The 12857-nt window shown below is 37.1% G+C and overlaps 1 long non-coding RNA gene across 1 annotated transcript; it reads right to left on the reverse strand.

Moving 5' to 3' along the window:
- Positions 1-1049: 1049 nt before the first annotated feature.
- On the reverse strand, positions 1050-10081 carry LOC125105625 (uncharacterized). The gene is made up of 3 exons (XR_007128965.1): positions 9889-10081; positions 7766-7882; positions 1050-1128 (listed from the first exon to the last, which is right to left on the reverse strand). It is a non-coding gene; the product is annotated as an uncharacterized LOC125105625 (long non-coding RNA).
- Positions 10082-12857: the final 2776 nt, after the last annotated feature.

The following is a 12857-nucleotide window of genomic DNA, read 5'->3' on the forward strand; positions in this document are numbered from 1 at the left end:
GAAGGAGATTTTTCTATCCATGTGACATAGTGAACACATGAACATAGTCTTCGGTGCTAAACCCCAGCATGGTGGGATGAAGACTATTCCATCTCAAAGTAATAAATATAGGGGGAAGAAAGAAATAACTGAAATATATGCAGACTTTAGAGTCAGGAAGAATCATATTTGAATGATAGATCAGGATGTACCAATTTTATGTCTGTAAACACATTCTTAACCTCACCAAGACTCAGTTTCTAAATAAGATAAAACAGAGATGTTATATACTTTGCAGCATTATTACTGACATATCAAATACATTCAGCTAATGTTTCATTTCCTTTCCTTTTCTTTCTACTTCATCTAGAAGATAGAAAGCTTGCATAACTTATACCAAGAATAGCAAATGCTAGAATTAAGAATAAACTTTCATAAAGAAAGATAGCGCTTCACAAATGGTCAATCCTTCTTTCTTTCACTTTTGTTTCTATATTTTGCAAATGTTCTTTTTCCTTATGCAGCTTAACAAGGGACTCAAATACAGTTAATTTCCCCCCGCTTCTCTCTGGTTTTCTGGGCCCTTCACATCCACCCAATCAAGTATGACTTTCTCCTCAGACAGGCTAACAGAGCCAAAGTCTCACTACCGCCCTGGCTGTCTCTCCTGAATCCGTGCAAGGGTGTGCACGGGCCAACAGACAGCAGCCACCCCTGAAAGGCACAAGTGAGTAATGAGGTTCAATGTTACAGATCAGAGGCTGTGCTGTCAGGAAGAACAGTCTTTTGCTGGTACCACAGGAGCACTCTGCAATCAGTTTTAGAAATGCCATGGGTGCCATTTTCTCATGTTAAGGCTTACTAACTTTTATTTCAAATTCTAGTTGTCATAAAATGCATTTTGAAGTTAAGAATAACCCTGAAAGAAGTTCCATTTTTTTTTTCTTATATTGTACTTTGGGTCACATGCTGTTAGTCAATCAACCTTTAAACCCAGCAGCCTGCAAACATCCAAGGAAAGACTTCATTGTTCATGTCTTTTTTCTACTACTACTGACATGGAGGGTGTGGATGAAGATTCAGGTGGGTGCCTCTTCTGCTCACAGGGCTCAACTTTGTGAATAAACCCAGCTGTCCTCAGGGAGCCACCTGAAAAAGGAGGGAGATGGAGTATAAACAAGGAATTACAATCCAATGTATTTGATGCTTCATTTAAGATGGGGGGGGTGTCAGGAAAATGGTCACTCACCATACAATTTTTTTTTAATTTCTTTTCAGCGTAACAGTATTCATTATTTTTGCACCACACCCAGTGCTCCAGCAGTACGTGCCCTCCTTAATACCCACCACCTGGCTCCCCCAACCTCCCACCCTCTGCCCCTTCAAAACCCTCAGATTGTTTTTCAAAGTCATTAGTCTCTCATGGTTCACCTCCCCTTCCAATTTCCCTCAACTCCCTTCTCCTTTCCATCTTCGCATGTCCTCCATGTTATTTGTTATTTGAGAACCACCTTAAGGAGGAATAAGAGTTTTCCATCTTCAGGAAATGGGCGGGATGAAGCTAAGGAAAGAGTATATGTATGGAGGAAAAAAAAAAACAACAGAAAAAAATGGAAGATTTGGAGAAGTGGAATAAATCAGCTGTCACCACGTAGAGAATAAATACAAGTAGAATGGGGCAGGGAGGTGAGAGACAGAATGTGATGGTGGAAAGGGTTCTTAGTGAAGAACTTTATGGCCCCCTCTGGAATTTGTGTAATTCCAGCAGGAAAAAAAAAAAAAAGGAAGTATAAATGCCACAGGAATATAGTTTATAACATAAAGGATAATTTGAACAGCAATGGGGATGGTTGATGATATTAGAAGCCAGGAAACTAGACATGGGTTTTGATGTCAAAGACCTAGATGATAAGCTAGAGACCGCTGGTTCTCCTCCTTCCCCCATGTCCCTCAACTCCCACTACCTACACACATATACACAAGGGACAGATGGCTATGTCCGGGGACATTTTTGTTTGTCTAGGGAACTGACATGAACATCTGGTGACTAGAAACCAGTGATGCTGCTAAACCTCCTGCAACACACAGGAAAGCCCCTCATGACAAAGAGTTATACAGTTCAAAATGTCAGCAGTAATGAGGTTGAAAAACCCTGCTCCAAAGACTATGCCAGTAAAGACAGAGAGAAGCCTGACTTTGAGGAACAATTTTGAAGAAATTTCAGGACTGAGAGAATGTAAGGAAAAAGAAAGAATCAAAGGCATCTAAAAATTTGTCAATATAAGTTAGATGGCCTTGACAAATAAGATTACTTTGAATGTAATAAAAGAGGATAAGATTATATTTTCTGCTTAGGGTTTCCAATAATCTGGTATCCAAAGAGATTGAAGGTTGGAAATAGATTTTTTAGTCACTGGCTTTTAAGTTATAATGGAGAGCATGGAAGAAGGGAAATCATTGAAGTAGAGTATGTAGGTTCATAATCAAAGTTGTGCATCAGAATCCTCTGGCCTAAGAGGACTTTTGTAAATTGGTGGATTGAAAGTAAGTCCTAAGAATATGTCTCTTCAATATGCTTTCTAAAAGGATAAGCAATACATTTTGTGATGCCTTTCTATGTGGAGGGAAGAAATACTGTAAAGAGAACAAGAATAGAAAATAGTCTGTGATGATACCTAATTTTGTGGAATTCAGTTTGGATTCATGGAAATGTTTACATAAATGCAAAAAAAATAATATTTCCTAAAAATCTAAAGAAAAATGGAATAATATAGCTACCTATGTTTTGAGTTGGTGGCATAACAGATAATCCAGTCCTAGTGGCCTTAAAAATTTGGTAATGTCATGTAGCTATGTGCTGTGGACTGAATTGTGCTTACCTACTGACACTCATACTCCAGGAAAAAAATCATGTTGAATCTTTAACTCCCAAAATAATGGATGGTATTTGGAGATGATGTCTTTGGGAGAAAATTGTGTTTAGATGAGGTCATGAGGATAGGATCTTCATGGTAGAATTGATACCTTAAAAGAACAGGAAAGGATGACAGAGCTGTCTGTCTTTCTGCCATGGAAGGACACTGTGAGAATGTGACTGTCTTTAGCCAGGAGGAGGGCTCTCACCAGGAACTGAATTAGCCTGCACCTTGATCTTGGACCTTGAAGTCCACAGAACTAAGAGAAAGTGAATTTCTATTGTTTAAGCCATCCAGTCTTTGGTATATTTTTATAGCAACTTGAAGTGATTAAGACATATATGTGCCAAATAGGGTTCCTGTTTTTAGTCATCATATCAGTGGTGGCTGTGGCATAGTGCTATTCTGAGACAGTGGTATGTGCATTTTGAGCTAATATAAATGCCTAATTATTCTTATATCTTTGAGAATGGGGATTTGGAGGATGTAAAAAAATTAATGAAATTCAGTTATATGATTCATGTGGTTCAGTAAAACTTATGTATTAGCCATAATATATTTATCTTAAAAAAATAAATACATACTTTCTAACTCTCGCTGGTGAAAATGCATAAAATCCCAGCAGCAATTAGCATTACCAGCACAAGATTGTGATGTCTCAACACCACTTCTCTGGAAAAGGAACCAAGGTCTCCTGGAGAAATGGCTAAAGCCAAGTCTGTTGTTTGGTTCCTTTTTTTAAAAAGATAAATACAAAAGAAAACACAACACAGTTGTCATCCTAGGTGGATGATGGTGCATGATTCATTATTTTGGAAATTGGTAAGAACAAGAAAAAAAAGCCTCTAATCTAGCATTTATCTTTAACTTTCCCTATATGTTGTGTCCCAGAGTAAAAGATTAGTTGGATGTAGAAGATTTTTTTAAGATAAGTAATCTAGATAATAAATGAAAGAATGTTGAAATTATAATACCATTTTTTTTGCCACTTTAACCAACATAATGAATCTAGGTAATAATCACTAATTGCTTCTTATGTCATAAAAAGAGAGACCACCAAATATGACATGACTTCTGCCTTCTAAAATACTCGAACCTGAAACTGATGGATCATCTGGATTTATTTTCAGAAAATACAGGAGACAGAGTAAGTAAAAAAATGACAGCTAAGGAACCAGTCAGCAAACTCCTGATGGTGAGAAACAAAAGAAACAACCCAGTTTCTTCAACAAATAAATAGTAAGGAAGAAAGAGAGAGAAATAAAAAGAGAGACCAGGAGAAGAGTGGGTAGAGAGAGATCTTGAGACACTGAAGTGACATATATCAACCACCAACTAGAATACATAATCCTTATTATAATTCTGATAAAATCAAATAAGCTTTAAAATAACAATTTATTATTTTTAAAGATTTATTTCTTTATTTGAGAGAGAAACAGAGAGAGAACATGTGAGAGAATCCCAAGCAGACTCCCCACTGAGCGGGGAGCCTGACATCAGACTTGGTTCCATGATGCTAAGATCATGACCTGAGTCAAAATCAAGGGTCAGGGGCACCTGGGTGGCTCAGTGGGTTAAAGCCTCTGCCTTCCGCTCAGGTCGTAATCTCAGGTCCCGGGATAGAGCCCCATATCAGGCTCTCTGCTCATCAGTGAGCCTGCTTCCTCCCTCTCTCTCTGCCTGCCTCTCTGCCTACTTGTGACCTCTGTCTGTCAAATAAATAAATAAAATCTTAAAAAAAACAAAAACAAAAACAAGAGTCAGATGCTTAACTGGCTGAGCCATCCAGGTGCTCCTAAAATAGCAGTTCATGAAACAATATGGTTAATTTTAAAACTGATATCAATTTTAATTATAATTATATTTAATTTAAATTTTAATACTGATATCAAGGAATTAATGCTAAGTTTAAGTATGATAGTGGTATGTAATTATGTTTCAAGATATTCCTTTTCTAAAATATTTGCTAATGTATTTTTGGATGGAAAGAAATAACTGAGATTTGCTACAAATGAATTTGGGCGATTGGGGAGTCAAAGTGGGTTTAGAAGAAATAAGTTAGCTATGAACTGAAAATTATTGATTCAGATGTATGGATGCTGATTTTTCTATTCTCTATATTTGGCGCATGTTTGAAACTTTTCATAATGATAAAGTTTTGTAAAACTTCTCAGGTGATTATGTTTAAGCCAGGTGATTACTGGTGCAAAGTAAGAAAAGAAACAAGGTAAGAATCCTAAGACTAGGAACATGGATTTGAAGAATTTTCTGAGTGAGAATTAACATCAACACTGATTCTCAAGAGAGAAAAGGCTACATGACCTTTGGTGCAAATCCAGGGGGCACTGGTGGAAGTTCTGAGAAGAGAAAGTTTTAGTCTCTGCACTCATAGAATTAAAATTGGACTCATCCAGAGGTTTTTGTTATATATTGCTCCCATCATCAAAGACATTCTGTGTGTGTATACATGCAGACACACACACACGTATACACACATGGACACGCTGGTAATTAATTACATGGTTTTCATTTGATCTCTTATAGTCCTTATAAATCTATCAAAAACTTTGTAATATATATATTTTTAACCCTCTCCTATCTCCCCTCAGTGCCGTCCTTAAATTCCACCACTGTGTACATTTTTACATATTTGAACAACTGCTCAGAAGAAACGTGATGGGCTTAGTCAAATTGAATTGGATTGGAGATAAATGAGGACACATATGAAAAGAAAGAATGTGGACCTGAGATCTGCGATTATAGGAAATGTGGAAAGATTCATCTGGAGCCCAGGAAATTTTAAAAATTTGCAGAACCTTGATCCAGATTTTACGCCGCTCCTTTTTATAATGCTATTCAAGGTGCAAAAGAAGTTTTATAGGCTAAACATTGTTGAACATTATCATGAAGAATAGCCTTAATGAGAAAAGAATTCATAACAGAACAATGTGCCAGGTGTGTGTGGAAGAGAAGGAAAGTGGGCAGAATATGTTGCTGGTGCTTTAAGCCCCAAAGGCTCTGACATAAGCTTCCCTCACTACTTAGGACCAGCCAGTGATAAGCCTCTGTTTCCTGTTCCCCAAACTCACCTCAACTCACTCCAGACCATGACCAAGACTATGTCTGGACCTTTAAGATGAACAGTCTCTGCTAAGACCCTTTTGTAAGCCTGGCGCCCCCTAACGTCTCTGTGACTTGCTGTTCAGTGTGTCTGACACCTCCAGTTTCTAAGGACAGAAATGTCATGGAGATTTGTGACTATCTTGTGAAAAAACTCTTCCACTCCAGCTTCCTTTCTTTTTAACCTCCAAGAAATGTCATTAAATTAGGACTAATTCCGCAACAAGTCAGTTTCATGTCTAGTCTCAGTTTTCAAATTGGTCAAATACAAATGTAATTATTGATGAACCCCATATGATTGTGAAATGTTTTAAGAATTGTTTAAGTGTCTATGCATCGAACAATATGGCAGAGTTAACTGGAAAGCAAAAAACGCAATGCCGCCATGTCATTCTGCTTGCCTACTTTTCAGTTCCTTAGTGCAGGCCTCTCTGAACCCCATTGAGTAATAAGTAGTTACAGTTTGGGGCTTCATTGTGCACATTTTCCTATGTGTGCGCCTCCAATTTAACAATTCTGATTCAGGAAGTAGCTCTATTTCCTCTGAAACAGATGACAACCTGTGCATTGCATAAGCTTATACTTCTCAGGGCCCAAGAGTCTATTTAAACACACACTGAATCCTGGACGCCTCAATAGAGATGTCTTGAATTACCCCCAAATAATTGTGCCATTCAGAGAACTCTAGATTGTTTCAAAGGGCACTGAAGCCTATGGTCTAAGAGTTGCCTCATGTGATGGGAACATCACATGACTCAGGACAAATGGTTTATAAAGCCCAGAAAGGTTAAGAGTTGTCAGAGCCTGAATGTGCTATTGTATTTCAGTAATTGCCACTTAGTATTTGATTTAATGAAAGCTTACAAGTAAGGAATGTTTCTATAGACATGGCTGTTATGCTAATTTTTACTATACCCTTCTCTGTCTTCCCAAACTACATTCAGAAACCTCTGTTTTCTATTATAGAACCACTTTCACTCCCCCTGCTTTCTGCATATATTCCCAAATCTCTCAATGGCCTCATTAAAGACAACTACTGTAAATTATAGGGTCTCTGGTTAACTAGCTCAGCCTGTCCCAATCTAAAGATGCAAATTCCATTGCATATACTGGACAAAATTTATGCCTGTCTTCTATACATGTTAGGCAATCCAATCTTCTATATAGAAGACTGTTTCTTGGTCAAATCGGTTAACTGTTTCCAATTATGTGTGTCTTGGTGGGAACCTATATATGCATACTTGAAACACCTTGTTATATTCTCTCAGGTCTAAGCTAGGAAAAGGTGCTTCACGGCTTTTATAAAACATCCATTGATAATAATAAAGTCAGAGAATCTGGAAAGAGCTAATTTCATCACATTCAGCCCTTTGAGTTATACAAGCCTCTGCTGGTAATGGTAGTGGAAAATAATGATTAGAAACATCCTATGGGAACTGAAATTCCAAAGCAGGGGCTAATTAGCCATCATTAGGGTGTTACCTATTGTTCTATTGCTAACTCTATGTTGGACAGATTCCAAAACTTGAAGATCCAGGATCCAAATTTATTCTCTTATTAGTATTTACAATTTTCAGTCTATGTAACAGTTGGAAATTAACTGCTTTCTTCACTGATTATGAAGCCACATTCCCTTTCTCTCTCTCTCTCTCAATCTCTCTCAGTCCGGTGTGTGTGTATGTGTGTGTGTGTGCACAACTGAATGAAGGCAAAGAAGAAAATTAAAAAAAAAATAAAGAGAAGAAAAATACCTTGACCATCTCTGTAATTCCATACAAAACATCTTCTGTGCTTCTTAACACCAAATTAAATCTCTGTTCTTTGTTTTCTTGTTCTGACTGGAACCAGCAGTGAAAGATGATGAAAATCTACAAGATAAATTATTCTGTTTTCCAATGAAGTTGTAGATACTGCAAAAATTCTAAGAGGCAAAGGCTCTGCAGACAGGAAGTTTTGAAGAATATCAAAGCCCCAGGGCTTTCTCAGAATATATTCAAGTCCCTAGATTATCATTTTTAATTCTTACAAAATCATTTCAAATCCTTGGAAAGGCAATACTGAAGGAGGTTAATAATTAAAATGAAAGTTATATGCAAACAATAAATCAGGAAACACTACAACAAAAACTAACAGTGTACTGTATGGTGGTGCCTAACATAACATAATAAAAATAAATAAATAAATAAAAATGAAAGGAAGCTCCTGAAAGCAAGAAAAAAACAAAAAGAAAGAAAGAAAAAAGAAAGAAGGAAAGAACGTATGAAGAGCTTCAACGAGATTGATTTAAGCATTTAATAAATCAACATACAACTAAAGCAAGCTCATTAGCAAAAGGAAAAAATAATAAAAACTGGAAAAAAAAGTGAGGGTAGAACTTTTTGTTTTTTTTTTCCCCTGTAGCAGTTGGAAATGGCTTAAAAAATAGCTAAGATAGACAGCTGTCTTCCGGTATAATTTAAGGAGCCCGTGGAAAGCAAGAAGGCCTTAGGATAGCTCTTCCTCAGATTTGCCACCTATGCCTAAAATTGTGGTGGAATAGAAAAAGTACCCTACGACAAGCACCTCTGGAAGAAGTAGTCTATGACATTTATTCCAAATGACTTGATTTATTAAATAATATTCAAAGCTAATTTCATCTCAGAATGAGTGGAGATACTTTGAAAACATAAGCAGCAGTTGAAAACAGGGAGACCAATCCAGAAGATCTGGAAATTGGCAGTTAATATAAAGAATAGCCTTGATTATGATATTTAGAACCCATAAAAACTAAAAAGATTATGCCATCTCTGTCATATATGAAGCAGAATAAAATGATTACATAGGTCTAGTAAATTCCAAAGGCCAATGATATTATATCCTATTTTGAGCTAATTAATCAGTCCACCTATATTGTGTCCTCTGTATTTGCTCTGCCTGCCTATCCAGTATTCTGAAGGACAGGCTGGAGAGAACTTGGACAGAAGAATTGTAGTGGAAGTGGTCATAGACAAGTCCTATATGTTTCCTGCTTTACAATTTCACCAACTGACTGACTGATTTTAGACAAAGAATGCCTTCCCAGAACCTCTAAATCCTACTGGAAAGGAAAGTCAAGGCTTCTAGAGACATGGCACAGAGAAACACAGGCATTTTTACCTCTGTACTTGACGTGAAAGACATCAGACTAAATCCTCAGCCTCAGTTTCCTTATCATTCGCTATTACGTATCTGACATTTCTTGGGCCCTGGCTCATTGGGAGGGATATTAGGCAATCATTGAAAAGTAGATGAGGGCAAGAGGAATGTGACTAGAACAATCCTGGTAAGCTACAGATACAACCTTATACCTCTTCTGAACCAATAATGTCAAAACTTACCTAGGCATCAGAATCCCCCAAGACGCTTGACTCTAGATCCGTTGAATCAGAATCCCCTGGACAGGATTTCTGGTCTTGTTATTTTTAATAAATTCCTCAGAAAATTCTCCTGTTCTTAGCCTGGCACTTTTCCGTGGCCTGACACTTGGGAGCCACTGCTCTTTATTCTGTTGTTTGTTATGGGCCTTTTATGTTTCATGCCATAAATCATATTCCCAAGAGCACTTTCAACAACTTTTAAACTCTTTTCTTCCATTTCTTTTAAACTCTCATTTCCTCAATGCCCTTTGCCTGTTGTAGGGATCTAATTCCCAACCCACATGCGTTTTCCAGAGCTTTCAAGTATTTTACAACAGATCCTCAATGTGTGTGAGTCGAGAGAAGGAGTGGAATCCCCCCCTCCCTTTGTAACCCCGTAAGGGCCTCCCTGGTTAAGCAACTCAGCCTGCAGGTTTGCTGGTACCAAGTTTTAAAGAGAAGGTCAAATGTAATGTCAGAAAATCATAAGCTAGTCATACCCATTTGTGAGGTTCATGGCAGAATCATAAAAATAAAGCACTGAGTGAGAAGATCTAGGTTCAAGTTCCAGTGTTTATATTGATTTGTTGAACAACTTGGACGAGTCATTTAATCTCTCTGAACCTGTTTCTTCATTTGCCACTTGAGTATTTTATTATCTGCTTTATCTTCATTCTAAGGGTGCCTCAAGGATCAAATTAGTAGAAAGAGCCACCAAATGGAAAGAATTACAATAAATCTAAGAAATAACTTCAAAGATCCATTCTTATAACCTCAGGGTCAAGTTGTTGTTGTTGTTTTTTGATGTTTGTTTGTTTTGTTTTTGTATATCTGTACCCTTCTAATTATCAGTGATTCTTCTCATGTGTGGAGATCCAGAGGACCTGATGTGCCTTAGAAATGTTTCTCATCTTGAAATCTATGAAAAGGAAAGAAAATAAAATACAATTTCAATTTTTTCTCCTTGTATTACTTTCCTAAAGCCATTTTTGACAAGTTACCACAAACGAGCTATCTTTAAACAACAGAAATGTATCCTTTTGCATTTCTGGAAGCCAGAAGTCCAAATTCCAGGAGTTGGCTGGGGCAGGCACCCCTCTGAGTGTCTGGGGTAGAATCCTGCCTTTCTTCCTCTAGCTTGTGGTCACTAGGCAATCCTTGGTGTTTTGTGGTTTATAGAAGCCCAGCCTAACCCTGCCTTTGTCCTTTCATGCCCATCTTTCGTCTGTGTGCATCTGTGTCCAAATATCCCTCCTCTCATACAGACATTGGTCATTCTATCCAGAACATTGGTCATGCTATCCATTTTAACCCAATATGACCTCATCTTAACTTGATTATGTCAGCAAAGATTCTATTTCCACATAAGGTCACATTCATAGATTTTTGAGTGGGCATAATTCAGAAGGAACACTATCCAACTCAATACACTTCTATTGAATATTTTTTTTTCTTTTTCTTGAGCCTCTTTTATGTCTAATTTTTCAAAAGCATTCCACATCTTGTAACATCTTATTGTAAAAATGTATACATATGTTATTTTTACCATGGGAGAAGATTGGGATTTGAAGGTTTTAATTCGAGGGTTAAATTAGAGGCTTTAAATCTTCCTTGGGGGAATAGATTACTTCAACTGCTACTGAGAAGGTAGGACTACTGTGAGAAGCAACTCAAAGCATAGCTCATGGTCTTTAGGTCCATGACACTATAGAACATTTTCTAGTTCTGTTAAAATATTTGGGTAAAGATGATGAGCCAAAACAAAATTACAAATTTATCTGGTGAATGTCATATTTGTGAACAATGAAGCTAAATCAGCTTGTCAGGAAATAAGCCTATGTCTCAATAAAAGATTTTTATAGTACTAATATATAGAGCATTATTTCAAGTTCAGTGTTTTGCTTATGAGTTGATTTCTGGGAGATTTCTGGAGAAAATGTGATTTCCAGGAGAAAGTCCAATGGAAAGGGAGAAGCTATGGATGTAGAACTTAATATTTAAACACCACAACATTTTATAAAGGATTATTAATTGGTTTGGGATATGAACACTTGAACTTGATCTCTAAAATGAGCATGAATCTATCATGCTTTGCTTTTCAGCTTTTTTAAAAATCATACTTTTCTTTCTTGTCTTACTCATCAGGAAGTTCAGAGCTCAGTTTAGTCATGTTAAGACCCTATCTATTTTACTGACAGTATAAAACAGAATCCATTCATCTAGGAGTTCCCCTCCTTGTCCACGATTTTTCATTTTCTAATCCTATAGTTCTAACAAAAGTGTGGCATATGTTTTTCCATTTTATTGCCAAATACACTATAACAAGTAGATTAAGTTGGTGGTAGAAAATATTAGGTTGATGAACTAGATGAAATTAATCATATTCAACAAATTTTTTTAAAGATTTCATTTATTTATTTGATAGAGAGAGAGAGAGTACAAGTAGACAGCATGGCAGGCATAGGGAGAGGAAAAGCAGGCTCCCCACTGAGTAGAGAGCCAAATGCAGGGCTTGATCCCAGGACCCTGGGATCATGCCCTGAGTCGAAGGAAGATGCTTAACCGACTGAGCCACCCAGGTGCCGTTGCCCTATGTTCAACAATTTTTATGTATACCAAAGATAACTGCATAAGTTTCAAACATAAATAAATAGATAGATAAATAAATAAATAAATAACAAGGAAATAATACCTATCAGCAGAAATTTACTGCAATCAGGTTTGCCACATGTTCTTTTTTTTTTTTTTAAAGATTTTATTTATTTATTTGACAGAGATCACAAGTAGGTAGAAAGGCAGGCAGAAAGAGGAGGAAGCAGCCTCCCTTCTGAGCAGCGAGGCAGATGCAGGGCTAGATCCTAGGACCCTGAGATCATGACCTGAGCTGAAGACAGAGGCTTTTGACCCACTGAGCCACTCAGGTGCCCCCACATGTCCTTTTCTGATAGGGTTACTAGAGTATTATATTTGGGAAATGCGTTCAACCTTAATGCATTCATTAAACAAAGTTTTGTTGAGCATTTTCAATGTGCTGAATACCAGGAGATGTGCCAATAGACTAGGTAAAACAGACATTTATGGCCTTTTATAACTTGCAGCCCAACTGGAGTTAAAACCATGGTGATCAATTTTTTTAAACATTCAAACCATATTTATTATGTGAAAGATGAAATAAAATATAAAATCAGTCATATTAAGGAGATTCAAAATGGAGCTGGAAGGCCATTAAGGCATTGGATCTCATGCACATCCTCGCTGGGTAGAACTATGAACTTTTGAACTGAGCCAAACCCCAAATAGTCCAAGGTCTCTGCACAGAAACCTGCAGCTTGCTATAGTAATGGACCTCTGCTTGGTTGATAACCTTAGCAACCAATTATACCTGGCCAAGATTAGTTTTCTACTGCCAATACCAATCTGAATTCCTTGTTAACAACATATACAATCATTTCCTTTTTGTCTTTAAAAC

This window comes from Lutra lutra, chromosome 7 (genome assembly GCF_902655055.1).
Source record: "Lutra lutra chromosome 7, mLutLut1.2, whole genome shotgun sequence".
NCBI lineage: Eukaryota > Metazoa > Chordata > Mammalia > Carnivora > Mustelidae > Lutra > Lutra lutra.